This window comes from Electrophorus electricus, chromosome 15 (genome assembly GCF_041902795.1).
Source record: "Electrophorus electricus isolate QZ-2024a chromosome 15, ASM4190279v1, whole genome shotgun sequence".
Lineage (NCBI taxonomy): Eukaryota > Metazoa > Chordata > Actinopteri > Gymnotiformes > Gymnotidae > Electrophorus > Electrophorus electricus.
Genome location: NC_137511.1, coordinates 24,877,775 through 24,901,544, shown reverse-complemented (window position 1 = coordinate 24,901,544; position 23,770 = coordinate 24,877,775). Strand labels below are relative to the sequence as shown.

The following is a 23,770-nucleotide window of genomic DNA, read 5'->3' as shown; positions in this document are numbered from 1 at the left end:
CCAAGTCACCAGTTTGTCTGCAGTGCACTAAGAATAGGAAGACTCCCTGTCGGGGAATCAACCCAAGAATTTCTGCCTGAGAGGCGGAGATACTATTTACTATACTAACAAGGACAGATGCACGTGTGTTAAAAGAAACTGACTGAGATGTACGCATCCCACAGGTTTTGAAGTATTTTGGATCAGTGCACCTACAACAGAAAGTTTTTTAAACAAATTCTGGTGATGTTGACCCAGTCTTCATTTTCCTCTTTTAACAGTGTCGGTGTGCTGGCTTATGATTTGTATTTCTTTTTGAATTCTTGTAAAAATGCAAAATATTCAAAGAATTTTGGCTATCCCTGTGTGATAAACACGAGAATGGTCTAAACTATGAGTTATGTCATATGCAGCACTTTTATCAAATTTGGCTTTGACTCTGTTTGCAATATGTCTGATTATTCTATTGCAAATTAATGTACTGAGCTGCACTGTCTAGTCAACATTGAACTTAGGTCAAGCGATGTCCTGCACTACTCTATTTCCAATGTGCAAGTTTCAACTTTGTTGACTTACATTTCTGCTCACATGTACATTCCAGTGAATGGTTTACATGACACCTTCATCAGCTAGGTGTGATTTTTTAAAAACAAAAAGAGTGTTCATGCAAAAATGCTTAGCCACCTTGAGCCGTCCCACGTCTTCACGTGGGAAACCTTGGAGGCCACGGTAGTGTTTTAAGTAGCGGATCAGTCTAATACTCTGACAAGCTTTTGGGCACCTGTTCACCTGGAATTGACATTAGTTTGCTAAAATAGTGAGTAGACCATTCGGGAGATTACTGTCTTTGAATTTGCATCTCAGGCCATTTTCAGTCCTGAATCAATGATATATGGGTACTCATAATTGAGCTTGAAGAAGTCCTAAGACTTAACCCCAAAGTGCCCAAAGCATGTAACAGCTGCGATGGCCGAGAGGTTAAGGCGTTGGACTCGAAATCCAATGGGGGTTCCCTGCGCTGGTTCGACTCCTGCTTGCAGCGTGATGGAATCAGATGTTTTTCTCCTGATGGCTTTGCTGGAAGAATAAATTCACAGTGTCATGTAGTTCTCCTTTTGCACATGCTTGCCATTCCATTTGCAACTTTGTGCCAGTGAAACTGTAGGAGTCCTAGGAATTGAAGCAGAAATAGCTGCTTTGTCGGTAAGTTGTGATGACCCAGGGATTAATGTGTTGGTGTCAAGCTCCAATGTGCTCTGTTGCAGAATAGAGAATTTAGTTGCTTATTTGAAGTGATTTCTGCAGAGACATCATGCCACCAGTGTGGAGAGCTTGCACTCCCAGACCCTTTCCTGAATGATCTACCTGCCACATAGCAGTGTCTTGTTTCATGTAGTGGAGAAAGCACATCCTTCTTACCTCCGTGATGTCAAGGGCATGTAAAAACTCTTCAACTATTGGACAGTCATCTTAGCTCAGTGAAAATTCTGGAAGACTATTTCTCACATGCAAATTGCAGTGGTGTTTGCCTATGCTTTTCTTGTACCAGCATTCCAGGGACAGCACCATCTTTTCTCTTTAACTATAACACTTTATTTATTACACTGTTTACTCCAGTGCCCACCCACCAAAAGTCACTAACAAGATGATGTACTTGCAAGTAACAGCAGTAGTAGCAGCAGCATGACTCATCTTCATTCTTCCAAAGTTCACACGTTACCCTGCTGCTGCGCTCCCTTCGTTTGCTTCCAGTAGCTGCACACATCAGATTTAAAATCTTGATGCTCACCTACAAAGCCAAAAATGGGCCAGCCCCTTGATACAGGGAGTCAATGGTCAAAGCCCGATTCGTACCTCAAGTGCTTCAAACCTCAAGTATGGCTCGGCTTGAAATTCCATGCTCCAAGTCTCATGGAAGACGAGCATTGAGACTCTTTTCTGTCCTGGCTCACAGATGGTGAAATGAACTTCCACTTGCTGTCCTGACAGCAGAGTTCCTTGAAGTCTTCAACCACAGACTAAAGACCCATCTATTCATGGAATATTTATATGACAAATGACCCTGCTCCTATATTGACTAAGTAAATTAGCACTTATTGTAGGGTATTATTTATTATACTGATGTTGTCTAACAAACTTTAGTACTTATTGTTTATTGAACTTATCATTGTTTAAGATAGACCTTATGCATTTTGTACTTCTTGGCAATTGGTCAATTTTGGACAAGTGGAATAAACTTAAAAAAGAGATCAGGAAGAACTGGAAATACAAAATGGGGACATTTGGACCATTTCCAAACTCTCTTCCAGACAGTAGAATCAAATGCAAATCTTCAACAAAATCCTATAAAGCAAAAACTGGAGGTGCTACAATTGGCTAATCAAAAACCATTAGACCTCTCAATTACTGAGCAGAAACTTCAGGAGAAAATTAACAAACTAAAATCAAAGAAGGCATGTGGGCCTGACAGTGTACTAAATAAAATGATAAACTTTTCAAGCTCTAAATTTCATTTGGCTATTCTAAAACTGTTTAACCTGAATGGAGGTTTTTTCCCTGAAATCTGAAACCAAGGATTAATAGCACCAATCTTTAAATCCGGAGATAAATTCGACACTAAGAATTACAGAGGCATCTGTGTGAACAGTAACCTAGGGAAGATAATGTGTAGTGTAGCATTTTAAATTCTAGATTTCTGAAATTGCTTACTAAACACAATATCCTGAGTAAAAGACAAATTGGATTTCAGCCAAATTACCACACCATTGCCTATATTTACCCCCTATATTATTATAATTATTATTATTGTTTATTGGTAATAGGAGTTGTTGTAGTTATATTATTGTTGTACTTACTATCATTGATAGCAGTAATTTCTTCACTAAAGCTTTGGCACAATTGAATTGAACTGAATGTGTGTGTGTGTGTTCTCATAAAAAGTCCTCAAGTGTCCAGAACAACCTCTCAATCCCAGAACACCCTGAGCAAGAGAGACACAGAGAGAGGGAGAGGGAGAGGGAGAGGAGAGAGAGAGAGAGAGAGAGAGAGAGAGAGAGAGAGAGAGAGAGAGAGAGAGAGAGAGAGAGAGAGAGAGAGAGAGAGAGAGAGAGAGAGAGAGAGAGAGAGAGAGAAAGAAAGGGAAGAGAGAAAATGGGGAGACAAATGAAGGGAGAGGGACAGAGAGGGAGAATGAAAGATGAAGAAGAATGGAAACAGAAACCGAGAGTTGATGGGTGATATTTTGTTGAGTGAATGAGAGAGTGAACTTAAGAGACTCAGAAAGATACCCGAAAGAGAAAAAGCAGGATTAGATGTGGGAGTCTATTGGATGATGGATGACGAGTAAGTGCAGTGGAGTCTGACACAGCTGGAAACAGCCCTCAAGCTCCATCCATTCCAACTCCAAACTTGGACAAATGTGGTCAAAATTGGAAAAAGATCTTAAGGCATTCTTGGCAACTTGCTTGTCGTAAATAGGAGCATTATTCCTGCTGTCATGGAAGCAAACTGCAACACTGCATGAATTCCATGCCTGTTAGTCTGGCTGAGATTGCTTCTAGTAGCAAGGAACCATTTATAAAAGTCTTACTGAACCCACTGACAAGCAGGGCTACCAAGGTCTGCACAAGGGCAGGTATGAGGAATCATTTTGGGAACACAAACTTTATAATAGGAACTAGAATAGATAAGAGTTTTGGAAGATCTGGCAACCCAAAACAAACTTTGATGTTTGTACCAGTGTGACAGTAATCCCGCCAGCTACTTGTACATCTGTATATCTTCCAGTCAACCTTTCAAAGAAAGAAAGTGAGGGATAAATATTATGCTGAATTTCCAAAACACTTATATTTGTCATGTTGTGAATACGATGTTACTTCTGTGCTTGGTGGAATAGAAGGTAACATGCCTGCATACAGGATATTAAAGTAAAGGGCTTGTGCGTGTGTGTGGCTGTCTGTGTGTGTGTGTGTGCGCGTGTGTGTGTGCGCGTGTGTGTGCGCGTGTGTGTGCGCGTGTGTGTGCGTGTGGCCATGTGTCTGTCTGTGTGTGTGTGCCCATGCCTAAAGTGTGACATTGACCATATGTACAGTGTTTATATCATCATACAGTAACAGTGATGAAAGCCAGTGTGTGTCACAGGGTGTCGACAAGTGAAAGATCCATTATGAAGAAGTTGGAGAAAAATCTGTTATTGCTTATTACAGCCTATTATATATAGATTGCAGGCAGTAATTATGGAAGAATAAGAGGATGAAGGAGTCCAACAGACAAGTAAAAGAACCCTTATAAAGAAGTTGGGGGAAAAGGAAGAGAACAGGGCAGTACAGCGCTGCCTATACATGAAGTCTCAGTGAGAAAGAATGAAGCCCAACTCAGTGTCCTGATGTTCAGTGCTTATGACTCAAACACAGGCTATTAGCTTAGCATGGCAGGCCTGGTGAGGCTAATTCACTATAATAACTATAAAGCCCTGAAATTCATTTGTATTCTAAAATTTGTGAAATATTTTTCATAAAACATGTATGTGAAATTAACTAACTGTGCCTCTGAGTATTTCGTTCAGTTCTACATATAAGTGCCTTCACTGTCACATGGTATTATGACATCACAGTCTAGCCCTATGAAGTCACTATGTGTGTAATAAAACTAAATAAAAATCTATGAATATAAATCTATAAATAGGGGTCATTTTGCAAGATGGTCATTAAAGAAGTTGTGAAGCGTTCATGCAGTTTGGAGGGTGTCTGATCTGAGGCAGGAACTTTCCCAAAGGTGAGTACACATAAATGAAGACAGACTGCTTGGAAATGTCTTGGCCTCGGACTAAAAGACATTTTGTGAAAGAGTCCAAGCGCTAAAAATCAGATTGTAGAAGAGGGAAAAGACCACGCCTGGATAAACTTGGTCATTGTCTAATTCTAACTCTCTCTCCAGCTAGCGGAAATTAGCCAGACTGTCATTAGCGATCCAGGTAGATGTACCACATGCATAAATAAACGCCAAAGAGTCAAGCTTATTTGAAGTCGTTTCTAGTAGGCTGTGTTGTTGTTGACTTAATTATGGATAAGCCGTTCACCCGGTGAGCTCGAGATTACAAGCCAAAAACCGACACGTCCACGTGCTAAAAACAAACCACGCGACTCTTGTGATCGTACGCGAACTTTCCGATTCGCACACTGCTGATGTGAGATTTTAGCACCGATCACAACCTGAGTTTCTCCTAAGAGCGGCATAAATGTTGGCCTATGTGGGAGCAGGTGTAAGGTGAGGTTTCACAGCTCCCTTTTCTGTGGGAGCAGAGTTAAACTCTCCAACAGCAAGTGCGCGTGATGGCGACATCATATCAGCTTTACATGTTCAGCTAGAATAAAGCAGCGTGAGGCCTGATTCAGAGACTCAGGAGCACATTAGTCACGTAACTGTTGTTAAGCAGCTTTGTTTAGAGCTCAGCATGGTTTATATGAACAATATCATTTGTATGCAATTAGTAATAGTGCAGGTTGCTTAGCAATGGTCATACATTCCAAGTTTTAAACGAACGCATGCATCGCTACTGGTCTTGGTGCAACAGGCTTAAACCTCTCTATGAAAAATGGTCTCAGTTTCTGCCAGTTTGGCAGTTAATCCCAGTTGGTGCACCAGCCCTGGGGACGAGCATGAGGACCGGGCATCCATTCAATTCAGCTGGCTCTCAAAGTCACGTCCTTGTGCACGAGCGTTTACTGAAAAGAAATCAAGTCGGACTGAAAGGTTCACGGAAGGTTTTACGGCCACATTTCTTAAGTCTGTCATGCACCATGTCACCCCCTCCACTCCGGATGGACATGCCAGTGCAGATCTAACTACACCTGCTAATTGGTACCTTCATTAACGCTCGTGTATAAAACCTCCTGGTCTGTGTTCCAGTTGCGAAGTCTCTTTCTGCACAGCGGGCGTGTCTGAACCTTGTTTACACTTTATGGCTTGTTTTCTTCTTTCAACCTATGCCTGATATTATGGTTCCCGCCTTTTCACCTGTAGTGGTTTGTATTGTTTAATCCAGTCTTTACTTTGTTCAATAAAGCCTTAAATTCCTTTTTATCTGTGTAACGATGAACGGTTGGAAGGTGAACGCACACGTGGAGAAGCGCAAGATTTATTAAGGGCTGATGCAGAATCATAATCACTACACCAGCCCAATGCCATAGAATACATGATACAAAGAGGCTGAGAGTACATGCTGAACAAAAGTAAACAACACAGATGAAGACAAAGTGGAAGGAGGCTAAAACAATAACAAAAGCAATAACAAGAACACTTAACTAATACTGGCAATAGAAAACATGAGGCTTGGACTACGAACAGAGGCTGGGAATAATAATGAGCAGCAAATGAACAGTGCACAACACAGGGATTTCCAATGCTGTGCCCCATTATCTGAAAATGACCTTTGTGGTTTCCCTTGTTCCACAGGTTTTATTTGAACTGAAGTTTATGTGGAGTTTTGATGCAGTTATGAGTTGCATGCTGATAGTGATGGTTCAGTGTCTTCTGGCATGGACTACTATGTTTGCATTGCAAATCATTGGTGGTATCCTTTCACTGCTAGAAAAATTCGTAAGTGCTGTTAAAATCGTAAGTATAAATGAACGTTTGTGCATTAAGCATAATATTTTTTAAGCTTATTGGAGTATTTTCCCCAGGATAGCTTTTTAGCCTAATGGCAATGGAGATAACGTTATTTAGCCTTTAATGAAGCTTTATTGAAGCTAATAATTTATTTTAGTAAGTTGTCAAACATTGTTGTGACATTTTAAGAAAAAAGTCGCACACTCGATGTATATTATCTGACGACTTTTTGTCGGTCTGAAAAGGAGAGGTTTTTTTTTACACCTAGTGGAAACTATTGTGCAGTTCCTGAGTAATTGTAGCTCCTATACATTTCGAAGAACAATGTGTTGTTGATGCTGTAAAATTGCTGTTCTGTGCATCTTGGTGTATGTGTGTTTATGCATGTATGTAAAAAGAATGCTAAATATTATGCACTTTTTTCATAGTGGGAAAGAGTCAAGTCCAGTTTCGCCACAGTGTTTCCACAACTACAGCGCACCGGGACTTCCTCATCCATCCTCCAAAAGCCTGGCAAGGCTGCGCTTAATGAGCCTAACTGCCTCCTGCTACCTGTGGGCACGGAAACCTCCAATCGCAGCTCTGACGTTGCCCGGAGTCGGCATACAAAGTTTGCATCTAGTAAGGAAAGCTTGCATGATAGATCGCTGCTGCCAGAGGTGAAGTATACGACTGCCAAGACAGGCAGAGCCCGCACACTGAATGAGGAGAGTGATGCAGCAGCTGATTTTGCAGTTGTGAGTAAATGTGTCATAAGCTATTTTCATACAGTAGTCATTTTATGCATAATCTCTACTATATGTTTTCTGTTTTTCTGTCTGGAGTTGGCATTCTCAAACCGTCCCATGCTTAATGCCATGGTAAACAGAATGAAGTAATTTGAATCAATGTCTGAATACATGTTAGAAAGTGTTATTATAATAGGAGGGGCTCATTGTTTGCTGTGGCTAAGATATGTCCACTCATAAGGCAGTGTCTTGTTGTTTTCATTCCTTCAGAGAGACTGGATTTCCCACGTTAAGATGAGAGTGGATGAATTGGAGGCAATAATTCTGATGGAAGAAGAGTATGAAGGAATCCATCAGACAAGAAAAGGAACAATTAAAAAGAACTTGGAGAATGTGGAGCTCAAAGATGAACTGAAGTCCCTGAAAGCTCAACTGGAAAAAGTAGGAACACCAAAATGAAACCTTCAGTTCCACTGCAGTCACATACAGTCAATGTCATACTATAGACAGAGGGTGATTTTAGACAGAAATAAGGAGATGTCTTATGCCTATAGCACAACTTCACAACTCGACGAGCAATGTGGTGTTGGTCATGTCAGATTGCTTTTCTGTGTGTTAGTGTTTTTGCGCATGTGTGTAATAAGAATGCTAAATATTATGCACTTTTTCCGCAGTGGGAAAGAATCAGGTTCAACTTCCCTAGAGTGGTTACAACGCTGCATCCCACCAGGACTCCCCCATCCATCCTCCAAAAGCCAGGCAGGGCTGCTCTTAATTGCCCCCTGCGACCTGCAGCCACGGAAACCCCCAAGCGCCCCATTGCTGTTGCCCAGAGGCAGCACAAAAAGTTTGTGTCTAGTACACACGTCCCGTATTGCAGAACAGGGCTGACAGTAATTATGGAGGAGGATGAAGGAGTGACAGTGATTATGGAGGAAGAAGAGGATGAAAAAGTTCAGCAGACATGTGAAGGAACCTATGAAAGGAAGTGGTGGAAAAATCTATGGAATGTCCTGATAAGGACTAAGAAATCTGAGGAAAATGCAAGAGAGAAAGAGAGAAAAGCAAAGGAAAAGCAGCTGCAAAGGAAAATTAAGCACCATATTAAACAGGAAAAGGAACGGAAGAAAAGACGAAAGCGCCGGGAGAGGGAGCGTAGACTGTGCAGAATGATGGAGATGTTGAGGCTGAAAGGCTTCCAGAAAGAGCAGAAGCAGCAAACCAAAGGAAAACGTAAATCAAAACGTAAGGGAAAAGGATTTCTGCAGCGATTGTGGCTCTCTGTGAAAAGAAGATGAGGGCGCATTGGATTGGAACAATATACAAAAAGTACCACTTTTGTAATAGACCATAAACCCAAAACTAATAAAATCAATAATGAATCTGAGAAGGCTTGATGTTACAAAGAACACATGTTAACAGTGAAAGCAAGTCCATTCACAGCCACTTATGAAGAACATCTGTTTTCCCCAACACACAATCAGCTTCTTCAACCATGAAGTGATGGGAATCAGGAATCAGTTCCAAATTGTCCGATCCATCGGAATGATATGCCTCCAAGATGATCACTTCTTTTTAGCAATGCGAGGACGTTTTTCTGACAGTTGAGCATTGCAAAAATCTTGAGCGTCATGATGTCAAACCATGTCTGCGCTGCAGCAAACTTGCAACAAGGGGTGAGAGAGGGGAGGCCACCCCAATGCTGCTGCCAGGATTGAGGTTAAAATGGACAGGGGTCCCATCTGGGAGCAGCAGCCATAGAAACCCGTGTGGCACACGAGAGGTTGGACTTTCCTCTGGTTTCATGCATGATACTTACATCAGTTTATTCTCAACACACACAGAGCAAGAGACACTGAGACAGTGTGATGAAGAGGAGGAAGACTATGCTCAGATCATTATTATGATCATGTGGCATGGATTATAACATGAAGCCTCAATAAAGTCATTAATCTAAACCTGATGATGATGATGATGATGATGATGATGATGATGATGATGATGATAGTAATAATATTAATTATAATCATAGAACAAAAAAGTACACAGTCAAGTTATAAAACAGTAAAAACATAAGGATAAAGCACTGGATATTAAAATTATAAAACCTGCTAATACTGAGTGTACAATAGAAAACAGAAAAACTGAAAAAAAGTAGAGGGATCAAACTTTATGATATTAAAAAAAAAGTTTATGAACCATGTAATTTTCAGACTCCCCAACTGAGATGGATTATGCAGATCTTTGCCCTTCAGGGCTATTAGACTGAAACAGGTCAAAAGCATTTATGACAGGCCCCACCCCACCTCACCCCACACGCCCCACGCGCTCCACACGCCCCACATGATCAACACAATGCTGAGCTGGGATTTGACCTCACCATTAAGATTTGTATTCTAGTGTTCATCCTCTTCACTGGATGTTAAAAATAACCACTGGCTATATGCACAGTAAATGGGCAAAGTGTGACTTGTGTGTCACCTAGAGGATTTCTAATTCTTAATATTTTCTAAAACATTCCACCATTAATTATTAATCTTAAATAATGATATTCTTCCATTCCACTGAAATTTATATATAAATATTTTATAGTTAATTTTGATCACCTGGCAAAAAAGTGTATATACTCAGCAAAAACCATCACAAAGGCAAAGTTCCTTCAAAAATGATTCAGTCATCAAAATAGCTTTAAACAAAAATAAAACAGTAAAATAAAGACAAATACAACTTTTTGTAATTAATTAATAATCTGTCTATGCACATCCAGGTCTAAGCTCATTTGTGAACGATTTGCACTTGTTCACTTTAACATTAGTTATCTGAAATTATACAAGCTTATTTTTCCATCATTTAGGTTGCATTTGAGCTCTTCTAATACAAAACAAAAATGTAAAAAAACAAAACAACAAAAAAACGCCTTTGATTCTTGGGGTGTATAATGTGTCTTTTGATGCTGGAGATTAATTTTCAGTCATGCTCTACATTTCCTGATTCACTTGGGTAAATAAATAAATTCAACACTTTTCCACTATTTTCCACTAGGTGTCCTAGACATCTCCACAGTGTCCAAAAACCTCTCCAAATGCACACAAAGTCATCAGTCACTATACACTGAGTTTGCATGTTTATTTAGGCTAAAACATCACAGTAAGTTACTTTAGTAAGTTCCACAACAATTATAGCTTCATAGCATCATTGTTATTATGGGAAAATACTGTAATACTGTAAATGCTGTAATACTGTAAAGAAATAATAATCTTTCTCATTTATACTTAGTCTAATCTAATGTGAACGATACAGCATAGCCACTGCATTGACAGCATATTTTAAATAGCCTGTGAAAAAAAAAATCCTAAATCTTGCACACTAATACTTTCAGGTCGCAACAACAATCTTGCTGGCTATAATATTGGCCGTGACCAGATGGAGCATTCCATGTGTTGCCAATGATTCAGCAAAACACACTTTTTAAAAACCACTCAGGAAGCCTGCATGCCAACCCTTTAACATAACTCCACCAAACTCGCTGGCTATAAACTAGACCTTGGTCAGAGAGAGCTCACTGACGTTCTTAGCCTGTGAAAAACACATTGGCAATGACATGGCAAAATTAACTTTTTAGAAAACCGACAATGTATGTGCAGCAATGATTAAAAATCACTGATAGAGCCTGCGCACCAGCCCTTTAAATAGCTCTTTGGGTCACCGCAGTCGTTAGATGCTTCCAGTTATACCACCTAAAAAAGGATTGAACAAAGAAAATCGCTACTGTAAACATTGACATAGATAACAAACAGCACAAAATCACACATTCCAATAACTTTGATCTGATATCGCATAGGTTTGTAGAGAATAGTCCCACTTGTAATATTATAAACCTTGGGCATTCCAAACAGTAAAAAAAATTACAAATCATGCAACCCTGAACAAATGTTAACCAAATTTAAACATACAACAATGCACTAGAAAAAAAAAGGTTCTTTAACAAGGAGATTTTCATCAAAGAAGAAGCCATTCTTACTTCCTAGTGTGCTTCTTTTGAATATGTAGAACACAGATTACCTAAAACAATGTCACAGTGTTGAAAATGATAAAGTTGTGAAATGCCTGCAAAATGGGTTCAGCGCAACCTGCTGGTCAGAAAGTCTCCAGCCCCTTATATAGAGCAGAGCGAGACATATCTGCTTTGGGTAGGTTCATATCCACGTCATATCCCAAGGTTTGTCTCATTATTTATTATGTTGAGTCTCATCTTTTGTGGTGGATTTCAATTATTTCTAATGTGGATACATTAGTATATCATTATAAGCAATCTGAGATGTAAAGCTAAGTGAATCACACATGCAGAATTTCTAACAATAACCTGTTTTGTTAAGGCTGGCTAGCTGACCATTCAGTGAAATTAAATGTGGTTGCTGAACTTGTTGCAGGTGGGTCAATTTAATTTGACTTAATTGTGTTTCATTTTTAATTCAGCCACGTTCCATGACGCATAAACTAATCTGAGAATATTTTGTTCTAGCTGCAAGATAGCGCTGACTTATCCTAGCTATACTTTATATTTATCTTAAAATAATTGAGGTTCATCGCTAGAGGGTGCTGTTATTTATATGTTTTTTTGGATTATTGATCAGGTAAAAACTAAAATGGATGAGGTGGACTTTTTCTATGTAGCATATGGAATTTGAGTATATGAGTGAATGCTACTATGTAAATGTATAAGAATATGTAGATAAGATTATTATGAGATCATCCTTTATAATCAAACAAACAACTACACTATATGATTGTATTAAACAGCTACATGCAAAATCATCCTGGCTGACGAGGTTTTTCCACAATAATGGCTATTAGAATTGTCTAAAAAATTTGTTTCTGTAACAGATAGACTGAGTCAAGGATGCACGTGACAAACCATTTTTCTGTTATCCAAAAACAATCAGAAAACATGGGTTCATGTACATTACCTTACTGATGTATATTTTAAAAGTATTCCAATACACAGATTAAATTTTAGTAACTGATAAATATATTTGACCTATGGATGTGTACTAGAAAATAAGAATCGTGACAAAACAAACCGATAGGTTATTGGCGCATGTATTTCATTTGAGGTGGTGTTGTATTCAGGATATGGAGTCAATCTGACTCTGATGAGGAGTGGAACTCTGTAGCCCAGGTAGTTGTTCCAGCATCATACCAAATACACATATTATCACTAGCACATGACCATCCCCTGTCTGGACACCTAGGTATCAGAAAAAAGACAAAACAACAAATTCTACAACATTTCTTTTGGCCATCGATTAGAAGTAATGTTGGACACTGCCGTTCATGCCTTACATGCAGTGAAAACCAAATCAGGTCATTCCGTCTGTTCCTCTGTGCCCCATTCCAGCAGTTGGTGAGCCCTTTGAAAAGGTGTTGGTTGATTGTGTGGGCCCTTTGCCAAAGACCCGTTCTGGTCATTGCTACCTATTGACTATAATGTGTGCTGCCACCATGTACCCTGAGGCTATTCCCCTTCGATCCCTAAAATCGAAGAGCTGTTATTAAATTCTGCACTACCTTTGGATTGCCCAAAGTTATACAATCTGACCAAGGCATGAACTTTATGTTACACCTGTTCTCCAAGATGACAATTGAACTTGGTATACAGCACCAATTCTCCAGTGGGGAAAGCTTGCACTCCCAGACCCTTTCCTGAACGATCTACCTGCCACATAGCAGTGTCTTGTTTCATGTAGTGGAGAAAGCACATCCTTCTTACCTGCGTGATGTCAAGGGCATGTAAAAACTTCTCTTCCATGTCGTGTACCAGCATTCCAGGGACAGCACCATATTTTCTCTTTAACTATAACTATAACACTTTAGCTATTACACTGTTCACTCCAGTGCCCACCCACCACAAGTCACTAACAAGATGATGTACTTGCAAGTAACAGCAGTAGTAGCAGCAGCATGACTCGTCTTCAATCTTCCAAAGTTCACACGTGTTACCCTGCTGCTGCGCTCCCTTCATTTGCTTCCAGTAGCTGCACACATCAGATTTAAAATCTTGATGCTCCCCTGCTGTCCTGACAGCAGAGTTCCTTGCAGTCTTCAAACACAGACTAAAGACCCATCTATTCATGGAATCTGACAAATGACCCTGCTCCTATATTGAATAACTAAATTAACACTTATTGTAGGGTATTATTTATTACACTGATGTTGTCTAACAAACTTTAGTCCTTATGCATTTTGTACTTCTAGGTAACAGCAGTGATCCTTTTATTTCTACAGTATTCTAGATCATTGGGATATTGGACTCTAACCTACTGTAATGGCTAGGGTGTATTCTATGAGTAAATGATAAAACCCTTTTGTAAGTCACACTGGATAAAAGTGTCTGCTAAATGCCTTAAATGTAAATTGTAAATGTAACAAATACATCTCAAGACTTGACACTGTAGTCCCGAGACAAGTCAAGAGTGAAAATGTACAATCCAAAGTCAAGATGGACAGTTACCAAGCACTACCCTTCACGTAATTGTCAAGTCACCATGTTTAATGTCATTACAATATTTGACACCAGCAAAGCATTTGATGTAGTTTATGAAATTGACAAAATCTTTTTATGCTCTTCAGTCTTGGCCTTGATGGTATGCATGCTTTGTCATGTCTGCTTAAAGATAATGTCGCCACTGGGCACCAAATTCTCTCCCAGGTGCTTTATCAAATTATTGATCCACAATGTGCTAGTGTCTTGATTCATCTATGTAGAAAAATCAAGAGCAACTGTGGGTGTAGGATTCGATGTTATCATTCCTACAAAGGGTGCCAAGTCACCAGTTTGTCTGCAGTGCACTAAGAATAGGAAGACTCCCTGTCGGGGAATCAACCCAAGAATTTCTGCCTGAGAGGCGGAGATACTATTTACTATACTAACAAGGACAGATGCATGTGTGTTAAAAGAAACTGACTGAGATGTACGCATCCCACAGGTTTTGAAGTATTTTGGATCAGTGCACCTACAACAGAAAGTTTTTTAAACAAATTCTGGTGATGTTGACCCAGTCTTCATTTTCCTCTTTTAACAATGTCGGTGTGCTGGCTTATGATTTGTATTTCTTTTTGAATTCTTGTAAAAATGCAAAATATTCAAAGCATTTTGGCTATCCCTGTGTGATAAACACGAGAATGGTCTAAACTATGAGTTATGTCATATGCAGCACTTTTATCAAATTTGGCTTTGACTCTGTTTGCAATATGTCTGATTATTCTATTGCAAATTAATGTACTGAGCTGCACTGTCTAGTCAACATTGAACTTAGGTCAAGCGATGTCCTGCACTACTCTATTTCCAATGTGCAAGTTTCAACTTTGTTGACTTACATTTCTGCTCACATGTACATTCCAGTGAATGGTTTACATGACACCTTCATCAGCTAGGTGTGATTTTTTAAAAACAAAAAGAGTGTTCATGCAAAAATGCTTAGCCACCTTGAGCCGTCCCACGTCTTCACGTGGGAAACCTTGGAGGCCACGGTAGTGTTTTAAGTAGCGGATCAGTCTAATACTCTGACAAGCTTTTGGGCACCTGTTCACCTGGAATTGACATTAGTTTGCTAAAATAGTGAGTAGACCATTCGGGAGATTACTGTCTTTGAATTTGCATCTCAGGCCATTTTCAGTCCTGAATCAATGATATATGGGTACTCATAATTGAGCTTGAAGAAGTCCTAAGACTTAACCCCAAAGTGCCCAAAGCATGTAACAGCTGCGATGGCCGAGAGGTTAAGGCGTTGGACTCGAAATCCAATGGGGGTTCCCTGCGCAGGTTCGACTCCTGCTTGCAGCGTGATGGAATCAGATGTTTTTCTCCTGATGGCTTTGCTGGAAGAATAAATTCACAGTGTCATGTAGTTCTCCTTTTGCACATGCTTGCCATTCCATTTGCAACTTTGTGCCAGTGAAACTGTAGGAGTCCTAGGAATTGAAGCAGAAATAGCTGCTTTGTCGATAAGTTGTGATGACCCAGGGATTAATGTGTTGGTGTCAAGCTCCAATGTGCTCTCTTGCAGAATAGAGAATTTAGTTGCTTATTTGAAGTGATTTCTGCAGAGACATCATGCCACCAGTGTGGAGAGCTTGCACTCCCAGACTCTTTCCTGAACGATCTACCTGCCACATAGCAGTGTCTTGTTTCATGTAGTGGAGAAAGCACATCCTTCTTACCTCCGTGATGTCAAGGGCATGTAAAAACTCTTCAACTATTGGACAGTCATCTTAGCTCAGTGAAAATTCTGGAAGACTATTTCTCACATGCAAATTGCAGTGGTGTTTGCCTATGCTTTTCTTGTACCAGCATTCCAGGGACAGCACCATCTTTTCTCTTTAACTATAACACTTTATTTATTACACTGCTTACTCCAGTGCCCACCCACCAAAAGTCACTAACAAGATGATGTACTTGCAAGTAACAGCAGTAGTAGCAGCAGCATGACTCGTCTTCATTCTTCCAAAGTTCACACGTTACCCTGCTGCTGCGCTCCCTTCGTTTGCTTCCAGTAGCTGCACACATCAGATTTAAAATCTTGATGCTCACCTACAAAGCCAAAAATGGGCCAGCCCCTTGATACAGGGAGTCAGTGGTCAAAGCCCGATTCGTACCTCAAGTGCTTCAAACCTCAAGTATGGCTCGGCTTGAAATTCCATGCTCCAAGTCTCATGGAAGACGAGCATTGAGACTCTTTTCTGTCCTGGCCTACAGATGGTGAAATGAACTTCCACTTGCTGTCCTGACAGCAGAGTTCCTTGAAGTCTTCAACCACAGACTAAAGACCCATCTATTCATGGAATATTTATATGACAAATGACCCTGCTCCTATATTGACTAAGTAAATTAGCACTTATTGTAGGGTATTATTTATTATACTGATGTTGTCTAACAAACTTTAGTACTTATTGTTTATTGAACTTATCATTGTTTAAGATAGACCTTATGCATTTTGTACTTCTTGGCAATTGGTCAATTTTGGACAAGTGGAATAAACTTAAAAAAGAGATCAGGAAGAACTGGAAATACAAAATGGGGACATTTGGACAAACCATTTCCAAACTCTCTTCCAGACAGTAGAATCAAATGCAAATCTTCAACAAAATCCTATAAAGCAAAAACTGGAGGTGCTACAATTGGCTAATCAAAAACCATTAGACTTCTCAATTACTGAGCAGAAACTTCAGGAGAAAATTAACAAACTAAAATCAAAGAAGGCATGTGGGCCTGACAGTGTACTAAATAAAATGATAAACTTTTCAAGCTCTAAATTTCATTTGGCTATTCTAAAACTGTTTAACCTGAATGGAGGTTTTTTCCCTGAAATCTGAAACCAAGGATTAATAGCACCAATCTTTAAATCCGGAGATAAATTCGACACTAAGAATTACAGAGGCATCTGTGTGAACAGTAACCTAGGGAAGATAATGTGTAGTGTAGCATTTTAAATTCTAGATTTCTGAAATTCCTTACTAAACACAATATCCTGAGTAAAAGACAAATTGGATTTCAGCCAAATTACCACACCATTGCCTATATTTACCCCCTATATTATTATAATTATTATTATTGTTTATTGGTAATAGGAGTTGTTGTAGTTATATTATTGTTGTACTTACTATCATTGTTAGCAGTAATTTCTTCACAAAAGCTTTGGCACAATTGAATTGAACTGAATGTGTGTGTGTGTGTTCTCATAAAAAGTCCTCAAGTGTCCAGAACAACCTCTCAATCCCAGAACACCCTGAGCAAGAGAGACACAGAGAGAGGGAGAGGGAGAGGAGAGAGAGAGAGAGAGAGAGAGAGAGAGAGAGAGAGAGAGAGAGAGAGAGAGAGAGAGAGAGAGAGAGAGAGAAAGAAAGGGAAGAGAGAAAATGGGGAGACAAATGAAGGGAGAGGGACAGAGAGGGAGAATGAAAGATGAAGAAGAATGGAAACAGAAACCGAGAGTTGATGGGTGATATTTTGTTGAGTGAATGAGAGAGTGAACTTAAGAGACTCAGAAAGATACCCGAAAGAGAAAAAGCAGGATTAGATGTGGGAGTCTATTGGATGATGGATGACGAGTAAGTGCAGTGGAGTCTGACACAGCTGGAAACAGCCCTCAAGCTCCATCCATTCCAACTCCAAACTTGGACAAATGTGGTCAAAATTGGAAAAAGATCTTAAGGCATTCTTGGCAACTTGCTTGTCGTAAATAGGAGCATTATTCCTGCTGTCATGGAAGCAAACTGCAACACTGCATGAATTCCATGCCTGTTAGTCTGGCTGAGATTGCTTCTAGTAGCAAGGAACCATTTATAAAAGTCTTACTGAACCCACTGACAAGCAGGGCTACCAAGGTCTGCACAAGGGCAGGTATGAGGAATCATTTTGGGAACACAAACTTTATAATAGGAACTAGAATAGATAAGAGTTTTGGAAGATCTGGCAACCCAAAACAAACTTTGATGTTTGTACCAGTGTGACAGTAATCCCGCCAGCTACTTGTACATCTGTATATCTTCCAGTCAACCTTTCAAAGAAAGAAAGTGAGGGATAAATATTATGCTGAATTTCCAAAACACTTATATTTGTCATGTTGTGAATACGATGTTACTTCTGTGCTTGGTGGAATAGAAGGTAACATGCCTGCATACAGGATATTAAAGTAAAGGGCTTGTGCGTGTGTGTGGCTGTCTGTGTGTGTGTGTGTACGCGTGTGTGTGTGCGCGTGTGTGTGCGCGTGTGTGTGCGCGTGTGTGTGCGTGTGGCCATGTGTCTGTCTGTGTGTGTGTGCCCATGCCTAAAGTGTGACATTGACCATATGTACAGTGTTTATATCATCATACAGTAACAGTGATGAAAGCCAGTGTGTGTCACAGGGTGTCGACAAGTGAAAGATCCATTATGAAGAAGTTGGAGAAAAATCTGTTATTGCTTATTACAGCCTATTATATATAGATTGCAGGCAGTAATTATGGAAGAATAAGAGGATGAAGGAGTCCAACAGACAAGTAAAAGAACCCTTATAAAGAAGTTGGGGGAAAAGGAAGAGAACAGGGCAGTACAGCGCTGCCTATACATGAAGTCTCAGTGAGAAAGAATGAAGCCCAACTCAGTGTCCTGATGTTCAGTGCTTATGACTCAAACACAGGCTATTAGCTTAGCATGGCAGGCCTGGTGAGGCTAATTCACTATAATAACTATAAAGCCCTGAAATTCATTTGTATTCTAAAATTTGTGAAATATTTTTCATAAAACATGTATGTGAAATTAACTAACTGTGCCTCTGAGTATTTCGTTCAGTTCTACATATAAGTGCCTTCACTGTCACATGGTATTATGACATCACAGTCTAGCCCTATGAAGTCACTATGTGTGTAATAAAACTAAATAAAAATCTATGAATATAAATCTATAAATAGGGGTCATTTTGCAAGATGGTCATTAAAGAAGTTGTGAAGCGTTCATGCAGTTTGGAGGGTGTCTGATCTGAGGCAGGAACTTTCCCAAAGGTGAGTACACATAAATGAAGACAGACTGCTTGGAAATGTCTTGGCCTCGGACTAAAAGACATTTTGTGAAAGAGTCCAAGCGCTAAAAATCAGATTGTAGAAGAGGGAAAAGACCACGCCTGGATAAACTTGGTCATTGTCTAATTCTAACTCTCTCTCCAGCTAGCGGAAATTAGCCAGACTGTCATTAGCGATCCAGGTAGATGTACCACATGCATAAATAAACGCCAAAGAGTCAAGCTTATTTGAAGTCGTTTCTAGTAGGCTGTGTTGTTGTTGACTTAATTATGGATAAGCCGTTCACCCGGTGAGCTCGAGATTACAAGCCAAAAACCGACACGTCCACGTGCTAAAAACAAACCACGCGACTCTTGTGATCGTACGCGAACTTTCCGATTCGCACACTGCTGATGTGAGATTTTAGCACCGATCACAACCTGAGTTTCTCCTAAGAGCGGCATAAATGTTGGCCTATGTGGGAGCAGGTGTAAGGTGAGGTTTCACAGCTCCCTTTTCTGTGGGAGCAGAGTTAAACTCTCCAACAGCAAGTGCGCGTGATGGCGACATCATATCAGCTTTACATGTTCAGCTAGAATAAAGCAGCGTGAGGCCTGATTCAGAGACTCAGGAGCACATTAGTCACGTAACTGTTGTTAAGCAGCTTTGTTTAGAGCTCAGCATGGTTTATATGAACAATATCATTTGTATGCAATTAGTAATAGTGCAGGTTGCTTAGCAATGGTCATACATTCCAAGTTTTAAACGAACGCATGCATCGCTACTGGTCTTGGTGCAACAGGCTTAAACCTCTCTATGAAAAATGGTCTCAGTTTCTGCCAGTTTGGCAGTTAATCCCAGTTGGTGCACCAGCCCTGGGGACGAGCATGAGGACCGGGCATCCATTCAATTCAGCTGGCTCTCAAAGTCACGTCCTTGTGCACGAGCGTTTACTGAAAAGAAATCAAGTCGGACTGAAAGGTTCACGGAAGGTTTTACGGCCACATTTCTTAAGTCTGTCATGCACCATGTCACCCCCTCCACTCCGGATGGACATGCCAGTGCAGATCTAACTACACCTGCTAATTGGTACCTTCATTAACGCTCGTGTATAAAACCTCCTGGTCTGTGTTCCAGTTGCGAAGTCTCTTTCTGCACAGCGGGCGTGTCTGAACCTTGTTTACACTTTATGGCTTGTTTTCTTCTTTCAACCTATGCCTGATATTATGGTTCCCGCCTTTTCACCTGTAGTGGTTTGTATTGTTTAATCCAGTCTTTACTTTGTTCAATAAAGCCTTAAATTCCTTTTTATCTGTGTAACGATGAACGGTTGGAAGGTGAACGCACACGTGGAGAAGCGCAAGATTTATTAAGGGCTGATGCAGAATCATAATCACTACACCAGCCCAATGCCATAGAATACATGATACAAAGAGGCTGAGAGTACATGCTGAACAAAAGTAAACAACACAGATGAAGACAAAGTGGAAGGAGGCTAAAACAATAACAAAAGCAATAACAAGAACACTTAACTAATACTGGCAATAGAAAACATGAGGCTTGGACTACGAACAGAGGCTGGGAATAATAATGAGCAGCAAATGAACAGTGCACAACACAGGGATTTCCAATGCTGTGCCCCATTATCTGAAAATGACCTTTGTGGTTTCCCTTGTTCCACAGGTTTTATTTGAACTGAAGTTTATGTGGAGTTTTGATGCAGTTATGAGTTGCATGCTGATAGTGATGGTTCAGTGTCTTCTGGCATGGACTACTATGTTTGCATTGCAAATCATTGGTGGTATCCTTTCACTGCTAGAAAAATTCGTAAGTGCTGTTAAAATCGTAAGTATAAATGAACGTTTGTGCATTAAGCATAATATTTTTTAAGCTTATTGGAGTATTTTCCCCAGGATAGCTTTTTAGCCTAATGGCAATGGAGATAACGTTATTTAGCCTTTAATGAAGCTTTATTGAAGCTAATAATTTATTTTAGTAAGTTGTCAAACATTGTTGTGACATTTTAAGAAAAAAGTCGCACACTCGATGTATATTATCTGACGACTTTTTGTCGGTCTGAAAAGGAGAGGTTTTTTTTTACACCTAGTGGAAACTATTGTGCAGTTCCTGAGTAATTGTAGCTCCTATACATTTCGAAGAACAATGTGTTGTTGATGCTGTAAAATTGCTGTTCTGTGCATCTTGGTGTATGTGTGTTTATGCATGTATGTAAAAAGAATGCTAAATATTATGCACTTTTTTCATAGTGGGAAAGAGTCAAGTCCAGTTTCGCCACAGTGTTTCCACAACTACAGCGCACCGGGACTTCCTCATCCATCCTCCAAAAGCCTGGCAAGGCTGCGCTTAATGAGCCTAACTGCCTCCTGCTACCTGTGGGCATGGAAACCTCCAATCGCAGCTCTGACGTTGCCCGGAGTCGGCATACAAAGTTTGCATCTAGTAAGGAAAGCTTGCATGATAGATCGCTGCTGCCAGAGGTGAAGTATACGACTGCCAAGACAGGCAGAGCCCGCACACTGAATGAGGAGAGTGATGCAGCAGCTGATTTTGCAGTTGTGAGTAAATGTGTCATAAGCTATTTTCATACAGTAGTCATTTTATGCATAATCTCTACTATATGTTTTCTGTTTTTCTGTCTGGAGTTGGCATTCTCAAACCGTCCCATGCTTAATGCCATGGTAAACAGAATGAAGTAATTTGAATCAATGTCTGAATACATGTTAGAAAGTGTTATTATAATAGGAGGGGCTCATTGTTTGCTGTGGCTAAGATATGTCCACTCATAAGGCAGTGTCTTGTTGTTTTCATTCCTTCAGAGAGACTGGATTTCCCACGTTAAGATGAGAGTGGATGAATTGGAGGCAATAATTCTGATGGAAGAAGAGTATGAAGGAATCCATCAGACAAGAAAAGGAACAATTAAAAAGAACTTGGAGAATGTGGAGCTCAAAGATGAACTGAAGTCCCTGAAAGCTCAACTGGAAAAAGTAGGAACACCAAAATGAAACCTTCAGTTCCACTGCAGTCACATACAGTCAATGTCATACTATAGACAGAGGGTGATTTTAGACAGAAATAAGGAGATGTCTTATGCCTATAGCACAACTTCACAACTCGACGAGCAATGTGGTGTTGGTCATGTCAGATTGCTTTTCTGTGTGTTAGTGTTTTTGCGCATGTGTGTAATAAGAATGCTAAATATTATGCACTTTTTCCGCAGTGGGAAAGAATCAGGTTCAACTTCCCTAGAGTGGTTACAACGCTGCATCCCACCAGGACTCCCCCATCCATCCTCCAAAAGCCAGGCAGGGCTGCTCTTAATTGCCCCCTGCGACCTGCAGCCACGGAAACCCCCAAGTGCCCCATTGCTGTTGCCCAGAGGCAGCACAAAAAGTTTGTGTCTAGTACACACGTCCCGTATTGCAGAACAGGGCTGACAGTAATTATGGAGGAGGATGAAGGAGTGACAGTGATTATGGAGGAAGAAGAGGATGAAAAAGTTCAGCAGACATGTGAAGGAACCTATGAAAGGAAGTGGTGGAAAAATCTATGGAATGTCCTGATAAGGACTAAGAAATCTGAGGAAAATGCAAGAGAGAAAGAGAGAAAAGCAAAGGAAAAGCAGCTGCAAAGGAAAATTAAGCACCATATTAAACAGGAAAAGGAACGGAAGAAAAGACGAAAGCGCCGGGAGAGGGAGCGTAGACTGTGCAGAATGATGGAGATGTTGAGGCTGAAAGGCTTCCAGAAAGAGCAGAAGCAGCAAACCAAAGGAAAACATAAATCAAAACGTAAGGGAAAAGGATTTCTGCAGCGATTGTGGCTCTCTGTGAAAAGAAGATGAGGGCGCATTGGATTGGAACAATATACAAAAAGTACCACTTTTGTAATAGACCATAAACCCAAAACTAATAAAATCAATAATGAATCTGAGAAGGCTTGATGTTACAAAGAACACATGTTAACAGTGAAAGCATGTCCATTCACAGCCACTTATGAAGAACATCTGTTTTCCCCAACACACAATCAGCTTCTTCAACCATGAAGTGATGGGAATCAGGAATCAGTTCCAAATTGTCCGATCCATCGGAATGATATGCCTCCAAGATGATCACTTCTTTTTAGCAATGCGAGGACGTTTTTCTGACAGTTGAGCATTGCAAAAATCTTGAGCGTCATGATGTCAAACCATGTCTGCGCTGCAGCAAACTTGCAACAAGGGGTGAGAGAGGGGAGGCCACCCCAATGCTGCTGCCAGGATTGAGGTTAAAATGGACAGGGGTCCCATCTGGGAGCAGCAGCCATAGAAACCCGTGTGGCACACGAGAGGTTGGACTTTCCTCTGGTTTCATGCATGATACTTACATCAGTTTATTCTCAACACACACAGAGCAAGAGACACTGAGACAGTGTGATGAAGAGGAGGAAGACTATGCTCAGATCATTATTATGATCATGTGGCATGGATTATAACATGAAGCCTCAATAAAGTCATTAATCTAAACCTGATGATGATGATGATGATGATGATGATGATGATGATGATAGTAATAATATTAATTATAATCATAGAACAAAAAAGTACACAGTCAAGTTATAAAACAGTAAAAACATAAGGATAAAGCACTGGATATTAAAATTATAAAACCTGCTAATACTGAGTGTACAATAGAAAACAGAAAAACTGAAAAAAAGTAGAGGGATCAAACTTTATGATATTAAAAAAAAAGTTTATGAACCATGTAATTTTCAGACTCCCCAACTGAGATGGATTATGCAGATCTTTGCCCTTCAGGGCTATTAGACTGAAACAGGTCAAAAGCATTTATGACAGGCCCCACCCCACCTCACCCCACACGCCCCACGCGCTCCACACGCCCCACATGATCAACACAATG

The 23,770-nt window shown here is 40.2% G+C and overlaps 2 non-coding genes across 2 annotated transcripts; both read left to right on the top strand.

Annotated features, from left to right (window-relative positions):
• The first annotated feature begins 939 nt into the window (after positions 1-939).
• Positions 940-1,021, top strand: trnas-cga (transfer RNA serine (anticodon CGA)). The gene has a single exon. It is a non-coding gene; the product is annotated as a tRNA-Ser (tRNA).
• A 14,056-nt stretch (positions 1,022-15,077) lies between these two features.
• On the top strand, positions 15,078-15,159 carry trnas-cga (transfer RNA serine (anticodon CGA)). Its single transcript has one exon. It is a non-coding gene; the product is annotated as a tRNA-Ser (tRNA).
• Positions 15,160-23,770: the final 8,611 nt, after the last annotated feature.